The sequence below is a fragment of the Melanerpes formicivorus genome, unplaced genomic scaffold (genome assembly GCF_026170545.1).
Source record: "Melanerpes formicivorus ecotype bairdi unplaced genomic scaffold, bMelFor1.0.p_v2 SCAF_68, whole genome shotgun sequence".
NCBI lineage: Eukaryota > Metazoa > Chordata > Aves > Piciformes > Picidae > Melanerpes > Melanerpes formicivorus.
In genome coordinates this window covers 3,416,830-3,441,839 of record NW_027142420.1, presented here as the reverse complement: position 1 = coordinate 3,441,839, position 25,010 = coordinate 3,416,830, and the positions used below count along the sequence as shown (strand labels likewise).

The 25,010-nt window shown below is 45.3% G+C and overlaps 1 protein-coding gene across 1 annotated transcript in view; it reads right to left on the bottom strand.

The window, feature by feature from the left end:
* The window catches only part of DPH6 (diphthamine biosynthesis 6), a 224,724-nt gene that overhangs the window by 97,840 nt on the left and 101,874 nt on the right, over positions 1 to 25,010 (bottom strand). The gene's annotated exons all lie outside the window — the stretch shown is intronic.

Genomic DNA, 25,010 nt, shown 5'->3' with positions numbered 1-25,010 from the left:
AGTTTCACACAAACAGGCAGCATTCCATCAGAAGACAAATGAACAATGAGAGCAATAATGCATTTCCAGTGAGCATCACAGATCTGCAACCTGTGCTAGATTCTCTGGTCCTGCTCTGGCAGGGGGGTTGGACTCAGTGATCTTCAGGGGTCCCTTCCAACCTCTAACATCCTGTGATCTTTCTACCTCTCATGGTCCACCTGGAGCAGTTAGTGCTTTAGATATTAGCCCAGCCTGTCTGAACTATCAGTAAAACAGTGCATATAGCTGTATACCATAAACCCAGCAATAGAGACAACACAAAGATGCTGAAGGCAGTGGAACATCTCCCTTAAGAGGAAGGGCTGAGGCAGCTGGGTCCTTTTAGCTTGGAAGTGCCTGAGGGGTACCCTCATTCATGTTTATGAAGATGTGAAGGGCAGTGCCAGGAGGATGGAGCCAGGCTCTGCTCAGTGGTGTCCAGTGATAGGATAAGGGGCACTGGGTGCAAGCTGGAGCAGAGGAGATTCCATGTGAACAGAAGGAAAAACTTTCCCAGCGAGGGTGCCAGAGCCCTGGAACAGGCTGCCAAGAGAGGTTGTGGAGCCTCTCTTTCTGGAGACATTCAAACCCCACCTGGATGTGTTCCTGTGTGACCTGCTCTAAGTGATCCTGCTCTGGCTGGGGGGGTTGGACTGGATGATCTCTAGAGGTCCCTTCCAGCACCTAACATTCTCTGATGCTGTGATTCTGTGTTCTGAAGCGTGGCAGGTGACATTCCTAACCAGAATTCAGTTTCTATCCTCAGAAACATGTTTTTAGTTCTAATTCCTCCAAGCACATTAAAAAGCATTTCAATCCACAGTAAGCCTTCAATAGTCAGGAAGTTGCTCCTGAAGGGTATGTGACTAACAGCTCTGGAAACCTAAGCACAATGTCTATTTACAAACGTACACAGCATCACCCTAGAGCTCCTGGAAGTCACTCTGTCACTACAGCTTAAAGTTATTCCAGGGGGACACTGGAGTTTAGTCTCCAGGACAGCTGAGTCATTTGCTTTGCAGCTGACAGAGTACTGCTGTGCAGCCTTCTGAAATAGCACAGCTAAGTCAAAGTTGTTCTGCATCGTGAGAGCAGTCAGACAGTTTGAAAGAAGAACATGGCATAGTAGCTTGAGAACTTAATAGAGTCACAGTAGGAGTAAACAAAGTGCTGTAGTGATAAAGGTTCATGTTTTGCAATAGAATAGAATAGAATAGAATAGAATAGAATAGAATAGAATAGAATAGAATAGAATAGAATAGAATAGAATAGAATAGAATAGACCAGGTTGGAAGAGACATAGGACCATAGAATGCTTTGGGTTGGAAGGGACCAGAGAAGGAGACTCCACAACCACTCTGGGCAGCCTGATTCAGTCCTCTGTTACCCTACCCCATACAGAAGTGTCTCCTCGTGCTGAGGTGGAGCCTCCTGTGTTCCAGCTTGTACCCACTGTTCTTTGTCCTGTGACTGGGCACCACCAGGAAGAGCCTAGCACCTTCATCCTGACACCCACCCACCCCCCAGGTATGTATAGATGTTGATAAGATCTCCTCACAGCCTTCACTTCTCCAGACTAAACAGTCCCAGCTCTCTCAGACTTTTAACTTTTCATACCTACAGACTTAATAGAGAGCATTTCAAGTCTTCCAGGAGAGAAACAGGGCCCACAAAGATGAAAAGATAAATCTGACAAAAACCCCCTGTAACTGAGATTTCTCATTTTGAAGGGATTATTAGATCCCTAACAGCTAAATGCATTCTTGCTAAGAAAACAATCCCTCCTGTGGAAAAAAAAGCTCTTTAGAACAATCCCAGGGCCTAACCTGTTGGGGAAAGAAGAGTTGGCTCCCTATCTGAAAGGCCCTGGACAGAACCTTGGAGTGATTCACAGGCTGGTATAAATTTCAGAAGCCTGTGCAAGTCAGTGCAAACTACAGGGAGCTGGGAGAAGAGACTGTGATTTGCAGCTGGTATTTTTATATGCATGGTGTTTTAAAGCACAGCAACGACACAAGACAAATCACTTCATTTGGTGCAATTCTCACTTTGGTTTCATACGCTTCAAATAAGCAGAGGTTCAGGTTCAGAGCTGAAAGATGGATGCAGAGCTTCTAATCAAAGTAAATGACTAGTGAGACTTAACAACCTCAGTAACTCTGCCCCTCTGCTCTGCCCTGGTGAGGCTGCGTCTGGAATATTGTGTCCTGTTCTGGGCCCCTCAGCTCAAGAAGGACCTCAGGGAACTGCCCATGAGAGGCCAGTGCAGAGCCACAAATATGCTGAAGGGAGTGGAACATCTTCCTGCTGAGGACAGGCTGAGGGAGCTGGGGCTCTTTAGCTTGGAGCAGAAGAGACTTAGGGGAGACCTCATTCAGGTTTATAAAGATGTGAAGGGCAATGTCAGGAGGACAGAGCCAGGCTCTGATCCCTGATGTCACAGTATCATTCAGGGTTGGAAGGGACCACAAGGATCATCTAGTTCCAATCCCCCTGCCAGGGGCAGGGACACCCCACACTAGATCAGGCTGGCCAGAGCCTCGTCCAGCCTGGGCTTAAACACCTCCAGGGACGGGGCCTCAACCAATGTCCAATGATAGGACAAGGAGCAATGGATGCAAGTTGGAGCAGAGGAGGTTCTACAGGAACATAAGGAAAAAATTTTTCTCTGTGAGGGTGCCAAAGCCCTGGGGCAGGCTGCCCAGAGAGGTTATGAAGTCTCCTTCTCTAGAGACATTTAAAACCCACCTGGATATGTTCCTGTGTGACCTACTCTAAGTAATACTGGCTCAGGCAGGGGTGAGCTTTCGAGATCAATCTGGCTGTCGATATCATTGATGAAGATATCAATGATGAAGGTACTGTACAGCATTATCCATGTTGCACACCATGCATGCTTCTGAGGTTTTGAGTCTCCCTTACTTATGACCAGATTTTCACAGTTGCTCAGCAGCCAGCAGCTCCCATGGAGAAATGCAGAACTCAGACAAACAGAGAATGTTATGAGCTACAATCTCCATGTGAAAATACAGGTAGTTAAGAAGCAGTACACTGAAAAGAAAGGGTTTTTATTTTGAAGTATTGTCATGCTGAGCCCTCCTGAACACTGGTTAAATGATGAGGGTGATTTTTATTTATGATTATATTATGATTGTGTTTTTGCAAGGAGAATGATTTCCTATAATCAGAGAGAGAGGGGAAAAATAATAAACACAGGAATAAAAACTGTGCCTAAAGCTAGGAGAGAAATAGAAACAGAGGCTTCTCCTGCTTAGCACAGAAAACAATTGAATTGTGAGCAGTCACACAGTGTAAAGGTAAAAGAAAGGAGGATGGTTAAAGTGGTGGTGAGGTGCCAAGGCAGACTAGCAGTGTTTCAGACCCACCACCATCATTTACGTGCTTTGAAGCACTGAGTATACTTCTTGTGAATTACAGTAATGTGCTACTCTGCACAGGAGGGATGGCTGGGGAAAGACACAGACATGGAGGGCAACAAGGCTGGTGAGAGGCCTTGAACACAAGCCCTATGAGGAGAGGCTGAGGGAGCTGGGATTGTTTAGCCTGGAGGAGGCTCAGGGGTGACCTCATTGCTCTCTACAACTACCTGAAAGGTGGTTGTAGCCAGGAAGGGGTTGGTCTCCTCTCCCAGGCAACCAGCACCAGAATAAGAGGACACAGTCTCATGCTGTGCCAGGGGAAGTTTAGGCTCGAGGTGAGGAGAAAGTTCTTCATGGAGAGAGTCATTCGTCATTGGAATGTGCTGCCCAGGGAGGTGGTGGAGTCACCATCCCTGGAGGTGTTCAAGAGGGGATTGGATGTGGCACTTGGTGCCATGGTTTAGTCGTGAGGTCTGTGGTGACAGGTTGGACTTGATGATATTTGAGGCCTCTTCCAACCTTAGTGATACTGTGATACTGTGATGGAGGGATTGAGAGTGATAAAGTAAACCAGTCACTTGGAGCTGCCCATCTTTAGTCCACTTTGGTGCTCACTCTCAGGGAGGGAAAACTCCACCAGCCATACTGGAGGTCTCACTCATCCATAGCTCTCTCCTGCTTCCTCACAGAATCATAGAATCAACCAGGTTGGAAAAGACCTCAAAGATCATCAAGCCCAACCTGTCCCCACAGACCTCATGACTAGACCATGGCACCAAGTGCCACATCCAATCCCTTCTTGAACTCCTCCAGTGATGGTGACTCCACCACCTCCCTGGGCAGCACATTCCAATGGCCAATCTCTCTTGCTGGGAAGAACTTTCTCCGCGCCTCCAGCCTAAACCTCCCCTGGCACAGCTTGAGACTGTGTCCTCTTGTTCTGTTGCTGAAGCACTTGAAGTGATGGTTTAGTAAGTCAGGAGGTGTTGGGTGATAAGTTGGACTTGATGATCTCTGAAGTCTTTTCCAACATTATTGATGCTATGATTCTCTGCTGCTCACCTGCCTTATCCTATTTCATTTGAGGACACTGAATGGTCTGTGGGAAAGGGACACTTTGCACTCTGGACAGGGACTTTACTTTCCTCTTCACAAACTGCTATAATTGTAATGAGATGTAAAGTCTTCATATAGCTATGAAAATTAGTATTTTTTCTACATTATTCCCCTGTTTCACTTCCCTTCTACATTTTCTTTCCTTTCTTGGTTCTTTGAATACAGAATACAGAATTAAGCCGGTTGGAAAAGACCTTCAAGATCATTAAGTCCAACCTATCACCCAACACCATCTGATCAACTAAACCATGGCAACAAGTGCCTCGTCCAGGCTCTTTTTAAACACCTCCAGGGATGGTGACTCCACCACCTCCCTGGGCAGCACATTGCAGTGGCAAATCTCTCTTTCTGGGAAGAATTTCTTCCTAATATCCAGCCTAAACCTCCCCTGGTGCAGCTTGAGACTGTGTCCTCTTGTTCTGTCATAGGTTGCCTGGGAGAAGAGCCCAACCCCCAGCTGGCTACAACCTCCAATCTGAATCTACCCATTTCTAGTTTTATTCCATTCCCTCTAGTCCTATCATTACCCATCATCATTATATATTAACATCAAAGTATTAACTGCATTAACCAAGCTTTAAACACACAGGTGCAAGGATCATCTTTCTATCACTAAAAATAATATATAATCAGCATAGATCACCCAGCAAAGTAGGAAAAACACACTCTGGCTTCTGAAGAGAGTCTTTCTTCACCATGCACAGTACAACACTAAATACTACAGGATCTGAGGTGCCAGTGTAATATGAGAGGTAGGTTTTTTGTCACCTATAGACAGGATGAAAGCATCACACATCATTATGAACTCTGACTAGCACAGCAATTCATCTAAAAGGGGGACTAAAAGAGGGGTCAAGCAGTGATAGGACTGGGGGGAATGGAGCAAATACAGAATTGGGTAGATTCAGATTGGATGTTAGGAAGAAGTTGTTCCCCACGAGGGTGGTGAGAGCCTGGCACAGGTTGCCCAGGGAGGTGGTGGAAGCCTCATCCCTGGAGGTTTTTGCAGCCAGGCTGGATGTGGCTGTGAGCAACCTGCTGTAGTGTGAGGTGTGCCTGCCTGTGGCAGGTGGTTTGAACTGGATGATCCTTGAGGTCCTCTCAACCCTAACAATTGTATGATTGTGTGATTCTAAAAACTTAACCAAAGCTGTAAATTATGGAAAAGAAAGAGATCACAACCTGGGAGAACCTACAAAGACAGCTACTGTTTTGCAGTCGAAAAGTTATAGGGAATGGAATGGAATGGAATGGAATGGAATGGAATGGAATGGAATGGAATGGAATGGAATGGAATGGAATGGAATAGAATAGAATAGAATAGAATAGAATAGAATAGAATAGAATAGAATAGAATAATAGAGTAGAATAGAGTAGAGTAGAGTAGAGTAGAGTAGAATAGAATAGAATAGAATAGAATAGAATAGAATAGAATAGAATAGAATAGAATAGAATAGAATAGAATAGAATCGCCCATTCCTGCTGTGGGCTGACATTATTGACTCATGTTTATTATGCAGAACTCTATAAATACTTTCTTCCCCAAAACTCCCACCAGACACTTGCCCAAATTGTGCTTGTGCAGTGTTAGTAGTTTCAGCTGTATCTTGACTCCAGGTCCTGGATCTTGAGAGCTTTATTTCTGTTGACTTGTACCCTAAGGTAATTCAGTTTTCAAATACCAGAATTCCACAATAATAACCAGGTGAAAGACAGCAGCCTGGAGATCAACCTCTGCTAGGGAGAATTATTTGAACCCCACGGGTGGCCAAGGAGGTCCTCAAAAGTGACAATTTCCTTCGTATTTCCGCCCCCCCTCCATTTTTTTTGTTCTAATTTTTATGTTGTTATGAGATCCTCAACTCTCCAATGCTCAACTGTCACAGAAGATCAGCGTTACCGAACCGCCGGCATTAATCTGCTGGTTGAAATGTATAAAGAAAGACAAATACAGGAGGCCCTGCACAAAAAAAAGTCTTCCTCAAGGAGGAGCAGAGAGTGAAATGGTAAATAACATAACCTCCGAGCGCCACTCATAACCTTCTTGGGCAGAGGAGGTTTTCTAAATACCAAAAGTCTGTTGCTTCATTGTCAGATGGGCCAGAAATAAACCATGGTCAATTCCTGACATTGGACCTTTTCTTCTTGCTATTGCTACTGTAAATAAGCGTGTTCCCTTTGCCTGTCTGACTTCGGCATGCCCACCGCCAGCGAGGCCGCCGCGGATAAGTAACACTGTCACGTCCGTTTTGTCAGCGGCGTGCCGATCATCCTTTCCTAGCTGCACTTCGGGAACAGTACCAAGGTCAGGAGCAATCGCTCAGCAAACTGATCCTCAAGCTCTTGTGGCTGACGGTTCCTGCGAGGAATGTCCACAAGCAAACTTCCCCCTGCCGCCAAGGGAAAGATTTCCTTTCCTCGCTCCTCTGCGGGGACAGAAATTGGGAGCGGTCGCCGGGCAAGCGTCGAGCCAACGCGAGCGTTTATTGCGCAGGTCTAATTTACCGTTGCTATACCCAACCTCTCCCTGTGCCCACCTCCTTCAACTCTCCTGACCTCCACCTTTCTTTTCCTTTAGCTCCCCACCCCCCCTCTCTTTTTTCCTCCCCCCCTCCTCTTTTTATTTTGACAAATCGGTTATGAGGCCTTTACAACTGATGCACAGATCGCGGAATTATTTCTGCCGAGCTTCCTCCATGACCTGCCCGTGGGACATGACATGCTCCGAGACGCATCGCTCTATCAAACTGAATCTTTCCAGGACAATGCAAATTATGACAAATTCCATCATCCCGCATTATGCGCTTCATGCTAATCTCCCTAATTCGAGAAAAGCACGAGGCCTTGCTGTGCCGCTGAAGGGCACGTTGTCTGAATGAATGATGGTGAAGGAACGGCTTTCCCAAGCCCCCTCCATCTTCTAATCCCAGCTGTGGCCACCTCTGCCCTCAAACCACTCGGCAAACCTTTCCTCCTATGCCACGGTTTGCATCAGCGTTAACTCAGGAGCAGCCTCTCCTAGGAAGAGCGAGAACGAATGGCCGGACTTTGGCGACCGCATCTTAGCATAGTGCCCCTGTACTCTGCACTGGTTAGGCCACACCTTGAGTGCTGTGTCCAGTTCTGGGCCCCTCAGTTTAAGAAGGACATCAAAACACTTGAACGTGTCCAGAGAAGGGCAACAAGGCTGGGGAGAGGCCTTGAGCACAAGCCCTATGAGGAGAGGCTGAGGGAGGTGGGGTTGTTTAGCCTGGAGAAGAGAAGGCTCAGGGGAGACCTCATTGCCCTCTACAACTACCTGAAAGGTGGTTGGAGCCGGGAGGGGGTTGGTCTTTTCTCCCAGGCAACCAGCACCAGAACAAGAGGACACAGTCTCAAGCTGCGCCAGGGGAGGTTTAGACTCAAGGAGAAAGTTCTTCACTGAGCGAGTCGTTCGTCATTGGAATGTGCTGCCCAGGGAGGTGGTGGAGTCACCATCCCTGGAGGTGTTCAAGAGGGGATTGGATGTGGCACTTGGTGCCATGGTCTAGTCATGGGGTCTGTGTTGATAGGTTGGACTCGATGATCCTCAAGGTCTCTTCCAACCTTAGTGAGACTGTGAGACTGTGATTTTTAACAGAATTGGCCCCCTAGACTTTTTCTGCCTATTCCTTCCAGGCTGACCAACTTTCACAGTAGGAGTGCAGCCTCCATGGAAAGTGAAATCACCTCCCAGAGTGGGTTTTGAAACCATTTCAGCAGGTGGTTTCGGGCAATTTCTGGTCTCGAGCGCTTTTGGCTTTGGGAGGTTCTGCTGTCGGCTCGGAGCAAGTCACCAACCTGCAAACACGTTCTCCAGAACGTGCCCAGGGTAGAAACCAGCTCCAGAGACGGCTCCTTCTCCGCTGGCTCAGAAGGTGGCAGTATTACCACACGAAAGAAACTTGCCATTTGCCTAGTATTCCGTAGCCACACTGCTGAAATAAACATGTTTAATTCCCAAAGAAGCATATATTTTATCCTGTGGCATAATTTACTTATAACATTAAAACTCAAACATGCAGCAATTTGTAGCAATAACTATGATTATGCTGTTAGTGGCCCAAATGTCACCGTCTAGATTAGGCTAAATGATACCTAGCACCAAAGAGCTTCTGTGATTTATTTTTCATTATCACTGTAGAACTTGCATGCTTTAAAGGCTCCCCATTCAAATTTATTCAGACTACTTGATGACTGAGATCATCATAGAAAATCTTATAGGAAATGATGCTAGGTTTAAATCAGAGCCAGGCTTAAAACAGATAAACACAGGGTTGTGGTTTGGTGGTTGGTTTTTGTTTAGGGGTAGGCATATGTGTTATCATAGGCTTAAAAATGAAACCCCATGGTCAAAATGCAGCACCTTCTGCAGAAGAATAATCACCATCCATCACAGCTTTGGCAACCCCCAAAAAGGGTTAGAATCAAGAAGAAAATGTAGTGTTTTATTAAATGAAAAGTATGCTCTAAAAACCTTCTTAAGAGAGACTCCAAAATATATTTAGGATCGACATTTTGACATAGCTTTTGCTGTAGTTTACATCTCAACTAATGGGATCCTTCTCCTACTTTTTTATAGAGTCAGAACACCTCAATCTAATGTGAAGTGTCCCTGCCCATGGCAGGGGGGTTGTAACTAGAAGATCCTTGAGGCCCCTTCCAACCCTGACAATTCTGTGATTCTACAGGAACTCCATCAATGTTAAGGATAACATTTCTCTGCTACTGTTACTTTGAATTAGAACAGAATTTTTGTCTATGAAAAATGAAGAGTAAGCCATACTTTCTAGTTGAATAAGCTGCTCAGAATGAATAAATGAATAAACAACCCCCCCCCCACTCAGTAACTAAAATGCAGACAAGTTTTCTTTTGCCTTTACAGTCTGTGCTTTAATGGAATCTTATATAATTGGCTTGATGGTTTAGTGAGTCTCCATACATGCCTAATAAGTGCATAGCACAGATCCACATTAAAGTATTACTAGGAAGAGACAGGAAGATCTTTAGCTTTATCCCTCATTTCCAGTGAGATCCAGACCCTCAGAGGTAAATGACTATGTGAGCATCATTTCAGCAAAAGGCACCGGGCACACCCTGCGCATGCTGCGGCTTGTTGACATGAACCAGGGCAGGCAGACACCAATAATACATGAAGTGCGGTTCAGAGGCAATTAGGATCAGTTGTCAAGGCCAGGCCATTAATGAAAGAACATGTCAGAGGAGCTGGAGACTTCAATGGTTGAGGGCAAGAAGGCGATTTAGTGTGACAGATCGAGTCCTTCCAATGTCCTCAGTGGTACATGCTAATACCAGCCTTAACAACCTTTTGTGGCAGTGTATAATGCGACTAACATGGACTTTGATTCAGCAAAATGACTGCTGCCACTGTTAGTCTGTCTCATTCCAACAACAGTAAAAGCACTCCTACAAATAATTACCCACTTCCTTCTCTCCCCCCACTCCCTCCACTCCCCGCCCCCCTTCCATTTAATGCAGCAGTCCTTTATGCATGCCATACTGTTTCTCACTAGAAGGTCACAACGTTTATCATGCTGCTTTCTTTTCCCCCTGTCATGCCCTTGCTGTTTGTTAATATAATGTGAAACTCTGCTGCAAACCAGTTTTGTCCAAGCAAAAGGAAATGAACTATAAACTCAGTGTTATCTCGGGGGATTGGTAACAAACATCGTGAGAGCAAGCCAAACTGCCCTAGAGGATCCACTACCTCTTTCTGGCAGTTAGGCAACGTGAGGGAATCCTTAACATCATCTGCTGGATCACAAATACATGGCAGCTTTAGCCTCCACAAGAGTGGAACCTTGAAGCTTGATGCCTAACTTGGCATTTGCTTGGTTTTCTCCTTTTGTCACTGTCAGCATCACCAAGCCCTGGTGAGACCCCACCTGAAGTACTGCCTCCAGCTCTGGAGCCCCTATTACAAGAGGGATATGGAGGTGCTGGAACATGTGCAGAGAAGGGCCACAAGGATGATCAGAGGGCTGAAGCACCTCTCCTATGAGGACAGACTGAAGGAGTTGGGGCTGTTCAGTCTGGAGAAGAGAAGGCTCCGAGGTGACCTAATTGTGGCCTTCCAGTATCTGAGGGGGGCTACAGGAAGGCTGGGGAGGGACTGCTCAGGATCTCAGGGAGTGATAGGACTAGGGGGAATGGAATGAAGCTGGAGGTGGGGAGATTCAGGCTAGATGTGAGGAGGAAGTTCTTCCCCATGAGAGTGGTGAAACCCTGGAATGGGTTGTCCAGGGAGGTGGTCGAGGCCCCATCCATGGAGGTGTTTAAGAGCAGGCTGGATGAGGCTCTGGGCAGCCTGATCTAGTGTGGGGTGTCCCTGCCCATGGCAGGGGGTTTGGAACTAGCTGATCCTTGTGGTCCCTTCCAACCCTGACTGATACTATGATACTATGAAAATCTGCAGACCCTAAATTCCCAACACTCAATTACAGCATGAAAAGAAGAACAAACAGAGAATCAAAAGCCAAACCAAGCAAACAAAAAAAAACCCAACCAACCAACCAAAGAAAAACAAACAAACAAATCCAAGCCAGGAGTTCCACTGCAGGCACAGCAGTGAAGTCAGGAGCCACATCCTCATGGAAACAAGAGATCATATTGTGTTTTCTTTGTAGCAGACATGACCTGCTTTCTGAAGGACAGCTTTCAACTAAGGCAACATTTTGCAAACCACTTTTTAAACTACCCCACCTAATTCCTGCAGTGAGATTGGGGTACTCAGTCGCTCCTTCGCTATCAATCTCTTTCTAAGGGCTGGCCAGTTTGGCCAGCTGAGAACCAAAAGTTTAGGGTGCAAAATTTGTGGCTCCAGAAATGGCAGGAAACCCCCCCCCCAACAACAAAACAACAGTTAATCATATTCACTGCAACCCCCCACATGGTTTCTTCAGTTCAGGGATTTCTCAGAGTAAACACTGTCCTATCAGTGATACAAAATGCGTCTTGAACCCTACTTTATTCACCTCCTACCAGTTGATGTGGTTCTCCCCTATCACTTCTGTCATTTGGCAATGCCTGAACTGACCTTTCTAGAGGCAATACTTATCTGTGAGTGACAGGAGAAACTATCTCTAGCAGGATGAATTTCTTTTTCTCCCTTCATTTCTCTCTCCTTTGCCTACTTTCTGTCTGACTTGTCTTAGTTTCTCTCTTTTGTTATCCATTCCTCTTGTTTGCAACTCTACAGCTAACCTCTTCTTAACCGACCTTTGCCAGCATTTCCTTTTCAACCCACAGCTTTAACCTTTTGAATGTCTGCTTTGTTTCATGTGAGATGTTTTACTGTTGTGTGTTTCCTCACAACTAGCTTAATTTCATTCTTTGCTACTATCCTTTCCATTCTTTCCTTTCCCTTGCACCTTTGCTAGCTCCTAGGCCCTCTGAGGAGGAAAACCCCCACTGACTACACTATGAGTATGTTCCAGCGCAGGTATTTAGCACTGGACATACTACCAACAGGAGCAGCAATCACTGGCATTTAGCATGAGGAGCAGCACTGGCCCTTTTGGGACAAAATAATGAATGGATCACAATAATTCTTACACTGTACTGTAATTACAGCTCCATGGTGCAGTAAGAGGACAATAAGCAGAAACATAACTGGTGACAGCAGCGATGTAAAGTGTTTTATCTACAGCTATTGATTACTCTGGGTTGTAGGAAGCACGCACAAAGGAAAGTTACACTGAACTCTTGGCATATACACTAGGAATTAATAATACATTAAAAGTGAAGCATCTGGCTAACCTAGTTCATACTTCAGCTTTGGATTCAGACTGGCACTAAAAAGTCTCTTAAAAATTAATGCTTCTGCAGATGTGGCAGTGATCATCTTACCCTTCCTCAGCAAAGGTCTTGACCAAAACAAGAAAAGAACAGGAAAAGGAAAAAAAAAAAAGAAAATAAATAAAGAGAGGGGAGAAGAGGGGTGAAGAAGAGGGGAGGAGGAGAGGGAAGAAGAAGAGGGAAGAAGAATAGGGGAGAAGAAGAGGGGAGAAGACGACGGGAGAAGACGAGGGGACAAGAAGAGGGGACAAGAAGAGGGGAGGAAAAGAGGAGAGAAGAAGAGGGGAGAAAAAGAGGGGAGAAGAAGAGGGAAGGAGAAGAGGAGAGGAGAAAAGGGCAGAAGAAGAGGGGAGATGAGATGAGAAGAGGAGAGAAGAGGAGAAAAGAAGAGACAAGAGAGAGGTTCGGAGAGGTTCAGAGAGGTTTGGAGAGGTTCGGAGAGGAGAGGTTCGGAGGGGAGGGGAGGGGAGGGGAGGGGAGGAGAGGTTCGGAGAAGAGAAGAGAAGAGAAGAGAAGAGAAGAGAAGAGAAGAGAAGAGAAGAGAAGAGAAGAGAAGAGAAGAGAAGAGAAGAGAAGAGAAGAGAAGAGAAGAGAAGAGAAGAGAAGAGAAGAGAAGAGAAGAGAAGAGAAGAGAAGAGAAGAGAAGAGAAGAGAAGAGAAGAGAAGAGAAGAGAAGAGAAGAGAAGAGAGAGAGAAGAGAAGAGAAGAGAAGAGAAGAGAAGAGAAGAGAAGAGAAGAGAAGGGTAAAAAGGGGAAAAAGTAAAAGGAAAGAAAAGTGAAAAAAAGGAAAAGAAAATAAAGTTGTGGGGGGAATATTAGAGGATTATTTTTAAAATAAAAATCATGAGATTGTATTGCAGTGTTTCACAAAGAGCAGACTCCGAGAAACTTAAGAGATCAGGACAAACACAGTTAAAGGCTATTTCCATTGTTCTCTGCTTTTGTGTAATACTTCTCTTCCTCGTGTGTATCTAGCATGACTTTTAAACCCACTGTAAACCTTCCATTCAGGTTATTCTTCTCTTTTGTAGGTACTTATCCAACATTTCTTGCAGAATTAACCAATCTTTCTCATTTGCTAACTGAAATTTTCATTTTAATGATATCTTCCTGGATGGTCTGGTAATAATTATCATGAACACAGGAATCAATGAGCATGAAATAGGAAGATTATGAAGTAGCTAAAATAATCCTCATCACAAATATTTTATATATATATAAATATATATTATATCTTATATTCTAAATAGGATAGGATAGGATAGGATAGGATAGGATAGGATAGGATAGGATAGGATAGGATAGGATAGGATAGGGTAGGATAGGATAGCATGGCATAGCATAGCATAGCATAGCATAGACCAGACCAGACCAGACCAGGTTGGAAGAGACCTTCAAGATCATCGTGTCCAACCTATCATCCAACACCACCTAATCAACTAACCCATGGCACCAAGCACCCTATCAAGTCACCTCCTGAACACCTCTAGTGATGGTGACTCCACCACCTCCCCAGGCAGCCCATCCCAAGGGGCAATCACTCTCTCTGTGTAGAATTTCCTCCTAACCTCCAGCCTAAACCTCCCCTGGCACAGCCTGAGACTGTGTCCTCTTGTTCTGGTACTGGTTACCTGGGAGAAGAGACCAACCTCTGCCTGTCTACAACCTCCATTCAGGTAGTTGTAGAGAGCAAGAAGGTCTCCCCCGAGCCTCCTCTTCTCCAGGCTAAGCAACCCCAGCTCCCTCAGCCTCTCCTCCCAGGGCTGTGTTCCAAGCCCCTCACCAACTTTGTTGCCCTTCTCTGGACACGCTCCAGCAAGTCAACATCCCTCCTAATATAATATTTATAATACAAATTAACATAATAATACAAATGATTCTATTATTTACATTATATTTGAAATATCCTCAATTTTTCTGAATTTTAGATGCACTGCTGTTGTTCTGTGGACTAATAATAAATCTCCCCACAGAAATGAATGAGGCCTTAAGATTAAATAGAAACATTCTTAAGCTGCAGAACTGAACACAGGATTCTAGTATCAACAGCAGAACCTGCAATATTTAATGATCAGGATGTTTACCTAATCTGGAACTATTTTCACTATCCACTCATAAATAATTTTGTTTGCCACCAACTCATTTCAATGCCTGGAAAAATCCAAATGCATCCCAATGTGACAGATGCCTTATAACACAAAGCCTGTGACTTCAAGGGGAAAAAAAAATGAAGCTTTCTTCTTACAGAATTCTCTCAAATTATTAAAATGAGGGAATAAAATAGCACAGGAAATAAAGAAAAAAGAAAGAAAATAAATACAACAGTAAAAGAACCCAACCCCTTCTCACCAAGTGCTAAGTCCTGTGTCCAGTTCTGGGCCCCTCAGTTTAGGAAGGAGGTTGAGTTGCTGGAGCGAGTCCAGAGAAGGGCAACAAAGTTGGTGAGGGGTTTGGAACACAGCCCTGTGAGGAGAGGCTGAGGGAGCTGGGGTTGCTTAGCCTGGAGAGGAGGAGACTCAGAGATAACCTTCTTGCTCTCTACAACTACCTGAAGGGAGGTTGTAGACAGGAGGATGTTGGTCTCTTCTCCCAGGCAGCCAGCACCAGAACAAGAGGACACAGTCTCAGGCTGCGCCAGGGGAGGTTTAGGTTGGATGTTAGGAAGAAGTTCTATACAGAGAGAGTGATTGCCCATTGGAATGGGCTGCCTGGGGAGGTGGTGGAGTCACCATCATTGGAGGTGTTCAGGAGGAGACTTGATGGGGTGCTTGGTGCCATGGGTTAGTTGTTTAGGTGGGTTGGATTGGTTGATGGGTTGGATGCGATGATCTTGAAGGTCTCTTCCAACCTGGTCTGGTCTGGTCTGGTCTGGTCTATTCTATTCTATTCTATTCTATTCTATTCTATTCTATTCTATTCTATTCTATTCTATTCTATTCTATTTTATTCTATTCCTATTCTATTCTCAAAGCAAAGCAAAGCAAAGCAAATAAAATATAAACAACAGTTGGAAAATAAGACAATTTCTCTGCATAAGACTAACAAAGGATCTTACATTCACACAGCACTTTCATCTCCAAGGACCACAAAAAATGAGCAGACCAATAAGCAGCAATTAACTTCAAACCAATAATAGCCATAGAGATAAAAGAACCTGTAAACACTTTGGTTATCCTTGGGAACAAGAAAACCAAGAGAGATGTAAAAAACTGCTCTCTGGTGCAGAGACAAAAAAATCCTCTTTAAGCCTAACCCAAGGAAATGTATTGGCAAAAGCATGCATGTAAGCTTGGCTGTTCCATTTTAAGCTGCCCTAAAACACAAGAGTCAGGTTGGCCATTTCCCTGTATTGCAAATGTTGCCCTGTCTCATTACAAGGAGACTGCTCTGAAGCAGAAGTCTCTCACAGGATTTCAAGGTTGTTATTTTGCTTGGCTGAGAGAGTCTGAGGAAAGAAACAGCAAAGCCAAACTCAGGGATAAAGTATGTTCCAGCTCTGCAATTTTACCTAGAGGTGAGCTGAAAGCTGTGCCTCTAACAGTGGACAGATGATAATGCCCTCTTGGAAGAAGGTTTTTCAAGTAGCAAAAGGAAGCTTGGCCAACAGAAACTGAAGGATGAAAAATAATTTGCAATCCTTTGGATCAAAAAGAAAAACAAACAAAGGAAAAGCCCCAAACAAACAAAAAGGATGAGAAAACAGCTGATAATCTACGTCCTTAAAAGGTAGTTGAGCTCACCAGGAGTCATGCAAACAACAGGCTCTCAAAACAAGCAGCACCTTTGTTAGCACTGCCTGAGGGAGCCTGATCCCATGTGGTTTGTTTGCATTGAAGGAGTGCAAGAAGGAAAACAGTCTGCAGAGCAGCACGGTACTTTGGATCGAATGCCCCAAGTGAAGCGACTACAGGTTCAGCAGCGAGAAACAGCTCCAAGCAAAGAAGCTTCGTATTTAAAATCGATACCAGAAGTGGAGTATCAAGAGCTGCATGGAAAATAGACATCTGACATCTTTTTGAGGTTCAATACTGGTATGGAGGGCACCAACTTATCACAGCCGGTTCAACTGGAACTTGCTTTCAGTACTATAGAAAAGAATACAGCTGTGTTTTATCAGGAGGTGCTGGGGTCTGCACAGAAAAGCACTTCTGCAAAGCAGCAAAGGTAGAGAAATCAGTAACTTCATATCTGGTAGTAGTTGGTAAGGTTTGGATCTTTTCCCATATAGGGAAGTGATTGTCCCTCTGTACTCAGCCTTGGTGAGGCCACACCTCGAGTGCTGGGCTCAGTTTTGGGCACCTCAATACAAAAAAGACATTGAAGGGCTGGAGCAGGTTCAGAGAAGAGCTGGTGAAGGGCCTAGAGACTGAGTCTGATGAAGAACAACTGAGGACTGTTTAGTGTGAGGAGGAGAAGGCTGAGGGGAGACCTTATCACCCTCTGCAACTGCCTGGAAGGACAACAGAGAGAAGTAGGTGCTGGCCACTTCTCACAGGTAATTCATGATAGAAAAAGAGGGAACAGCCTCAAGCTGCACCAGGGAAGGTTTAGGCTGGACATCAGAAACATTTTTTTCACTGAAGAAGTGGTCAAGCATTGGAACAGGCTGCCCAGGGAGGTGGTTGAGTCCCCATCCCTGGCTGTGTTTAAAGGTGGTTCAGATGTGGTGCTTAGTGATATGGTTCAGTGGTGAATGTGGTAGAGCAGGGTCAATGGTTGGACTTGATATCTCCAGGGTCTTTTCCAACCTGAATGACTCTATGATTCTGGGACTCTACAACCATAAAACTGGCCTGCAGTAGAAGGTGTCTAACATGAAGAAGCAAGCATGAGCATGGCTGCAGGAAACAAGTGAAGGGGATTCTGGAAAAGGTTGGTCCATGTGAGTGTCTCAGTGGGTAGAGAGTAACACAAAGTAACCTTGCAAGTAGAATTTGGGCAAACCTAGCCCAGTGAAATTCCCCCAACACAAAGAACCAAGATGGTATCTAGGGCAGAGCGTGGCTCACAAACAGTTAACCTAGAGAAAATTGAAAGAGAAAGAACCTGAGCACTTCAAACCTGTCACAGGACTCACATAACTGAACCCCCAAAGAGACAAGGCTTCAGTTATTGAGCCTAAGCCTCAGGCTCTCAGGCATCAAATTCACAAAGGAAAACAAAGTGGGATGGGGGATGGAAAGATCTGTGGTGCCAAAATGCCACGATAACATTGTGGATCCAAGAAAGTTTGCCAGTTCTGAACATACCCTTCTCAAAAAGCCATCTGAACTCTGATTAGTATCACTCCATCAGAACACACCCAGGGAGCACATGAAGCAGCAACACAAGGTCTGACTGATGGGCATGTTGACAAGAATGGGGGTTATGGGTCTGAAACAAATGCAATAGCTTTTGAAGCTAAACAAAAGGTGAGGTAAACCACACACCTATCAATTGTGCTACCTTTAGGACAATGAAATCTATGGAGCAGAGGAGATGTCAGGAGAGGAGGTAAAGGGAGAGAAAAAGAAGGTATTTATTGGGAAAGACACTAAACCAAGAAGGTTATAGAGTAGGTTTAGAGTGGATGTTAGGAACAAGTTCCTTACCAGGAGGGTGCTAGAACAGTTTGCCCAGGGAGGTAGTTGAGGCCCCATCCTTGGAGATATTCAAGATCAGGCTCAAAGTGGAGAGTGCCATGGCTCACTGCAGGGGTGTTTGACTAGATGACCTTTGGAGGTCCCTTCCTAGCCAAAGCATTCTATTATTCTATAGCCTCTGAAGTCTATAGAAGTCAAGGAAGATTATCATAGTATCAGTCAGGGTTGGAAGGGACCACAAGGATCATCTAGTTCCAACCCCCCTGCCATGGGCAGGGACACCCCACACTAGATCAGGCTGGCCAGAGCCTCAGCCAGCCTGGGCTTGAACACCTCCAGGGCTGGGGCCCCAACCACCTCCCTGTACAACCCATTCCAGGGCTTCACCATTCTCATGGGGAAGAACTTCCTCCTCACCTCCAGCCTGAATCTCCCCACCTCCAGCTTCATTCCATTCCCCCTAGTCCTATCACTACCTGAGATCCTGGGAAGTCCTTCCCCAGCCTTCCTGTAGGCCTCCTTCAGATCCTGGAAGGCCACAATGAGGTCACCTTGGAGCCTTAATTCTGTGTATAAAACAACTGCATATTTTCAGTAGAATTGCTTTGGTTGGTTTATTTTTAATTACAGTAGAATATTTGAGTCCTTGCTCTCATCTTCAGGAGAGATTTTGAGTTTCCCTTAAGGATCAAGGCAGAGAGATTAGAGAATGATTGATTGATTAGAAACATTTACCTGGCTATTTTTCTTTCTTCACAGCCTTTTTGTGCCATTCAACCTGGGGCTCAAGTTTCACTTGCAAACTTACCATGAAAGCACTTGTAATCTGTTATGACCTTGGAAGGGCTGGTGTAGAATACAAAGACCTGAAATAGGTTTGCTGTTGGGGGTTATTTACTTGAGGGATGTCCTAGCAAGTTTTCCATTCTATGCTCAGGCACACTCTTGATCCATTAAGTGTGTTTGGTAGTGCACAGGGTTTGCTTCTGCTGACAAGCTCTGCACAGCTGGAGGGCTCTTTCAGCACTGGGATGGGCAATTCTGAGAAGGATCTTTCTAGGGAGATTTCTTTTTTTCCCTTTAAAGCAAGAGTTGTTTTGGTATTGTTTTGGGTTTTGGGTGCTTGGTTTTGTTGTTTGTTTGGTTCTTTGTTAGAGGTTACAACTGTGTAATGATGTTGTAAAAGTTCTGTGGACAGATGGGGACACCTAAGGATTTAGGATCAGTGATGGCATTTTCTTTCAAGTAATTCATGCCTGATATTGAAGTTGGGTGGCTCTTGTCACAGCAGTGTTTCTGTTTATGAAAAATGCCCTTGAGATGACTGAGATGAGCACATCATAGAAGCAACCAGGTTGGAAAAGACCTCAGAGATCAGCAAGTCCAACCTATTACCTAATACCTAACACCTCCTGACAACTAAACCATGGCTCCAAGTGCCACATCCAATCCCTTTTTGAACACCTCCAAGGACAGTGACTCCACCACCTCCCTGGGCAGCACATTCCAATGGCCAATTACTCTTTCTGTGAAGAACTTTCTCCTCACCTTCAGCCTAAACTTCCCCTGGCACAGCTTGAGACTGTGTCCTCTTGTTCTGGTGCTGGTTGCCTGGGGGAAGAGACCAACCCCCACCTGGCTACAACCTCCCTTCAGGCAGTTGTAGAGTAGTCCTGCTCAGAACCAATATCTTATTTAAGGGTCTGTGTACTACATCTTCTAGCAGTTTGGTACAGATGATTATTTTATGGACTCACTTTTTTTCTACACATTGCAGCTTTAGGTTACAGCTTTGATACTCTACCAAAGTAATGTTGGTGTAGGAACACTCCAAAGATGCCATGGTAGGAAGCTGATGATTACCAAACCTGTGGTGGCAACCAGTAAAGGAATCTAATTTTCCAGCTGACATGTTTTTTCCAGTTTGCCATGGGTTAGTTGTTTAGGTGGGTTGGATTGGTTGATGGGTTGGACACAGTGATCTTGAAGGTCTCTTCCAACCTGGTTTATTATTAGTATTATAGCACCCTTATCAATGATCTTGATGAAGCATTACAGTGCACCATTTATGAATTTACAGATGACACCACAATAAGTGGGAGTGTTGACCTGCTTGAGGGGAGGAAGGATCTACACAGAGACTTAAACAAATGGATCAATGGCCTGAGGTCAGTGGGATGTGCCTCAACAAGGCCAAGTGCTGGGTCCTGCACTTGAGCCACAACAACCCCATGAATGCTCCAAGCTTGGGGAAACTTGGCTGGAAAAGTTCTCCATCAGAAGGGAGTCTGGGGGTTCTAATGGACAAGCAGTTGACTGTGAGCCAGCAGTGTGCCCAGGTGGCAAGGAAAGCTTGGATCAGCAATGGTGTCACCAAGAGGAGTAGGGCAGGGATTGTCTAGGGCAGGGATTGTCCCCCTGTATCAGGCAGTGGTGAGGTGTGGAGGGTTAAAGTTTCCCACTCACATTAACTAAGCACAACCAGCTCAGTTGGAAGCAAATGGAAGCTGTATTTACAAAGCCAAAACGACACTCTACAAGGGAATGCAATGAATGTGAACAAAATACACAGGAATTACAATGTTATACAGGTATTTACAACCAGAAAACAGCACAGAAACCCCCTGGTCAAAACAACCAGGGAAGCTGCTCCGCTCCCCCCAAAACCACCTCCTTTCCCCTGCAATAGAGGAAAAGAGAAGCTGTTAGGAGGAATGTTAGTTCAAAGCAGCAATGCTAGCATTCTGATGTGCAAGGCCAGCGCTCTCTCTCCAGCAGAGCAGCCAAAGCAGCTAGAAGCAGAGGAGAAAAGAAAAGGAATGAGAAAGGAAGTAGAATGTGTGAGATGTTAGGGTCCATCTGCATCCGTCCCACACATTCTGGCCAATTACATTCGTTTAGAATAATCTTTTGTTTTCCTTTTCAGACCCAAGAGTGAATGATTTATATTTCTCCACTTCTCTGCTCGAAATCTGCAGCTAATTTGTAAAGGCATAGCCTAAAACTGCCACATGAGGTCACACCTCGAGTACCAGGTTCAGTTTCGGGCACCTCAACACAAGACAGACCGTGAGGGGCTGGAACAGGTGCAGAGAAGAGCAAGCAAGCTGCTGAAGGGCTTCGAGAATGAGTCTGGTGAAGAGCAGCTGAGGGAAATGGGAGTGTTTAGTCTGAGGAAGAGGAAGATGAAGATGAGAGAAGACTTTACTGCCCTCTACAACTACCTGAAAGGACAACAGAGAGAGATTGGCACTGGTCTCTTTGCACAGAGTGATTAGTGATAGAACAAGAGGGAATGGCCTGAAGCTGCACCAGGGGAGGTTTAGGCTGGACATTAGGAAACATTTTGTCACTGCAAGAGTGGTCAAGCATTGGAACAGTCTGCCCAGGGAGGTGGTGGCATCACCATCCTTGGATGTGTTTAAAGGCGCTTAGCAATATGGTTTAACGATGAACAGAACAAGAGGACACAGTCTCAGGCTGCGCCAGGGGAGGTTCAGGTTGGATGTTAGGAAGAAGTTCTATACAGAGAGAGTGATTGCCCATTGGAATGGGCTGCCCAAGGAGGTGGTGGAGTCACCATCATTGCAGGTGTTCAGGAGGAGACTTGCTGGGGTGCTTGGTGCCATGGGTTAGCTGTTTGGGTGGGTTGGATTGGTTGATGGGTTGGACGCGATGATCTTGAAGGTCTTTTCCAACCTGGTTTGGTTTATTCTATTCTATTCTAAACTTGGTAGAGCAGGCTTAAAGGTTGGACCTGATTATCTCCAAGGTCTTTTCCCACCTGAATAATTCCATGACTCTACACCATTTTCACCTGTGTATGCCAGATATACTCTAATATCATAGCACAATTGTTTTGAAACCCTTTTTCAAATGGAGTAGTAGTAGATGGAGCCTATGCTAGCAGAGCTGCCAAGGCTCCCTTGTTTGTGGGAGCTAGTAAATATTGCAGAGGAAAACAGAGGAAGAGAAAGAGTTGCAAGTTTGAGTGGCTACTTTATTAGAATACCTTTATTAGAATAAACCAGACCAGGTTGGAAGAGACCTTCAAGATCATCGTGTCCAACCCATCAACCAATCCAACCCACCCAAACAGCTAACCCATGGCAATCTTCAATCTGAAAAGGAAATGAATTTGTGATCTCTTTGGACTCTCTCTTTGGGAGCTTTTGATATCAGTGTCAGCCTCATTTACACAGTTCTCATGGTTCACGATTACTGCAAGTGTGCCTTTTGTTGTTTCTGGCTTCACCACTGCTTGGATGTTAAATCTCAGGGATTCTAAAGCCCTTTTGTCAGTGAGAGGTTCTGGGTGTAGCATTTATTGCTGGTGATTAGAAAGCTAAATCTTTCTGTAAACCAGTCATTCTAACAGCTGAAGGTGTGATTCTTCCTCTCTTAAAACAATCTTAATCCTATGTGTTTGATTATAGGGCTGGTCCTATGAAGCAACAGCACTGGGAATGGCCTCAAAATATTCATTTGAAGACCATGGTGAAACAAAATAATCCTCTCATTCTCTGCCTTGCAGTAATTATTGCTGATTCATAGGTCAGAAACACAGATCTCTGCCAAGGACAGAACTGGGCACCTTGCTTAGGCTGATAATGCTGTAGGATAAGATTTGAATGAGTTTGTGCTGGGTTATTTTCTTACACAGTTGTTTTCCTCTCCATTCTTTTTAACCTTAAAGCAAAAATTCCAACTGGTTCTTTGGCAACAGAACACCTTCAAGAACCTAGGAGATGAAGCTTCTTCTGGGAGCAGAAACACTTGCACTCCCTTGCAACAGTGGGATTAGCAAGCAGGCAGTGGTGAGGTTTATAGGTTGCAGTGATGATTTCCCCTTCCTGGTACATTATGAAAGAAAATCATTGGTCAGTTAATGGCCCAAAGATTGTAAATGTGTCCAAACTACACTAAGAGGCAGGGTTGCTGCTATAGTGTTGATGGTAAAGATGGGCATTTGGGTAGAAGGTACCAAAATGAGCATGCTACTAAGGTCTGCATATCACTGACAGCAAAGAAGCAAAGAATTGTTAAGGTTGGAAGGGACCTCAAGGATCAGAGGTTGCTGAAGAGCTTCAGCTGGACCTCAAACCATGATGCTGAAAGATTTTGGTTGCATGGTTTAGTTGATTAGGTGGGTTGGATAATAGGTTGGACATGATAGAATAGACCAGACCAGGTTGGAAGAGACCTTCAAGATCATCGTGTCCAATCCATCAACCAATCCAACCCACCTAAACAACTAACCGATGGCACCAAGCACCCCAGCAAGTCTCCTCCTGAACACCTCCAGTGATGGTGACTCCACCACTTCCCCAGGCAGCCCATTCCAATGGGCAATCACTCTCTCTGTATAGAACTTCTTCCTAACATCCAGCCTAAACCTCCCCTAGTGCAGCTTGAGACTGTGTCCTCTTGTTCTGGTGCTGGTTGCCTGGGAGAAGAGACCAACCTGTCTACAACCTCCCTTCAGGTAGTTGTAGAGAGCAATAAGGTCACCCCTGAGTCTCCTCTTCTCCTGGCTAAGCAACCCCAGCTCCCTCAGCCTCTCCTCACAGGGCTGTGCTCCAAACCCCTCCCCAGCTTTGTTGCCCTTCTCTGGACACCTTCCAGCATCTCCACATGTTTCCTAAACTGAGGGCCCAGAACTGGACACAGGACTCGAGGTGTGGCCTAACCAGTGGCATGTACAGGGGCAGAATGACCTCCCTGCTCCTGCTGGCCACACTGTTCCTGATGCAGGCCAGGATGTCATTAGCCCTCTTGGCTGCAGGCTCATGTTCAGCCTACCATCAACCAGCACCCCCAGGTCCCTCTCTGTCTGGCTGCTCTCAGCCACTCTGACCCCAGCCTGTAGCTCTGCATGGGGTTGTTGTGGCCAATGTGCAGAACCTGGCACTTGGATCTGTCTAATCTCATGATGATCTTGAAGGTCTCTTCCAAGCTGGTTTATTCTATCCTATTTTCTTCTTTTGGAATTGGTTTGGAATGACTTGGAAGACAACTTGCTCTTTATGACCTTTGGTTACAGGGGTATCTCAAAAGAGGTTCTCCCCTTTCACATCAAACAAAGTCCCAAATGATGAAGCATTTTCTGGACTTGATGGGAGCTATATGGAAAAAAAAACAACAAAGGTTGCTCCCAAAAAAACCCCAACCAACCAGAAACAAAACAAACAAAACCCCCAAACATTAAGGAAAATAGATATTTTTATTTAAATAAACTTCTCAGGTTCCAAGGGATTCTGTATGGAAAAACCAAGGCAAGACTCTGGAGATCTGAAAACAGGACCAGCAGCACACACTCACTCATGCATTGCACATGTTCAGTTGCTTGGAAAGTATGAAATGCACATTAAACCGAGGGAACAAATAGTTCCATGGAATGGGCTGCTCAGAGAGGCTGGATATGAGCCAGCAATGTGCACTTCCAGCCCAGAAAGCCAATGGCATCCCAGGCTGCATCAAAAAGAGCATGGCCAGCAGATGGAGAGAAGTGATTCTGTCACTTTGCTCTGATGAGGCCTCATCTGGAGTACTGCATCCAGCTCTGGAGCCCTCAACAGAGGAAGGACACAGACCTGAGGGAGTGAGTCCAAAGGAGAGCCATGAAAATTACTTGGGGGCTGTAATACCTCTGCTATAAGGACAGGCTGAGTGAGCTAGAGTTATTCAGACTGGAGAAGAAAAGGCTCTGGGGAGACCTAACAGCAGCCTGCCAGTGCCTGAAGTGGGCTACAAGAAGGCTGCAGAGGGACTGCTTGCAAAGGTCTGCAGTGATAAGAGAAGAGGCAATGGTTTGAAGTGAGAGAAGAGCAGATTTAGATTAGAGGTTAGGAACAAGTTCTGCACCATGAGGGTTGTGGAACACCAGAAGAGGTTGCCTGAAGAGGTAGTTGAAGCTCCATCCCTGGAACTATTCAAGGTGAGGCTCAAAGCTCTGTGCAGCCTGATCTAGTGGAGAATGTCCCTGCTGACTGCAGTGGCAGTTGGACTATATGGATGTCCCTTCCAACCCAAACCATTCTATGAGCCCATGCCTCTATGATCAGTAGGTTACAAT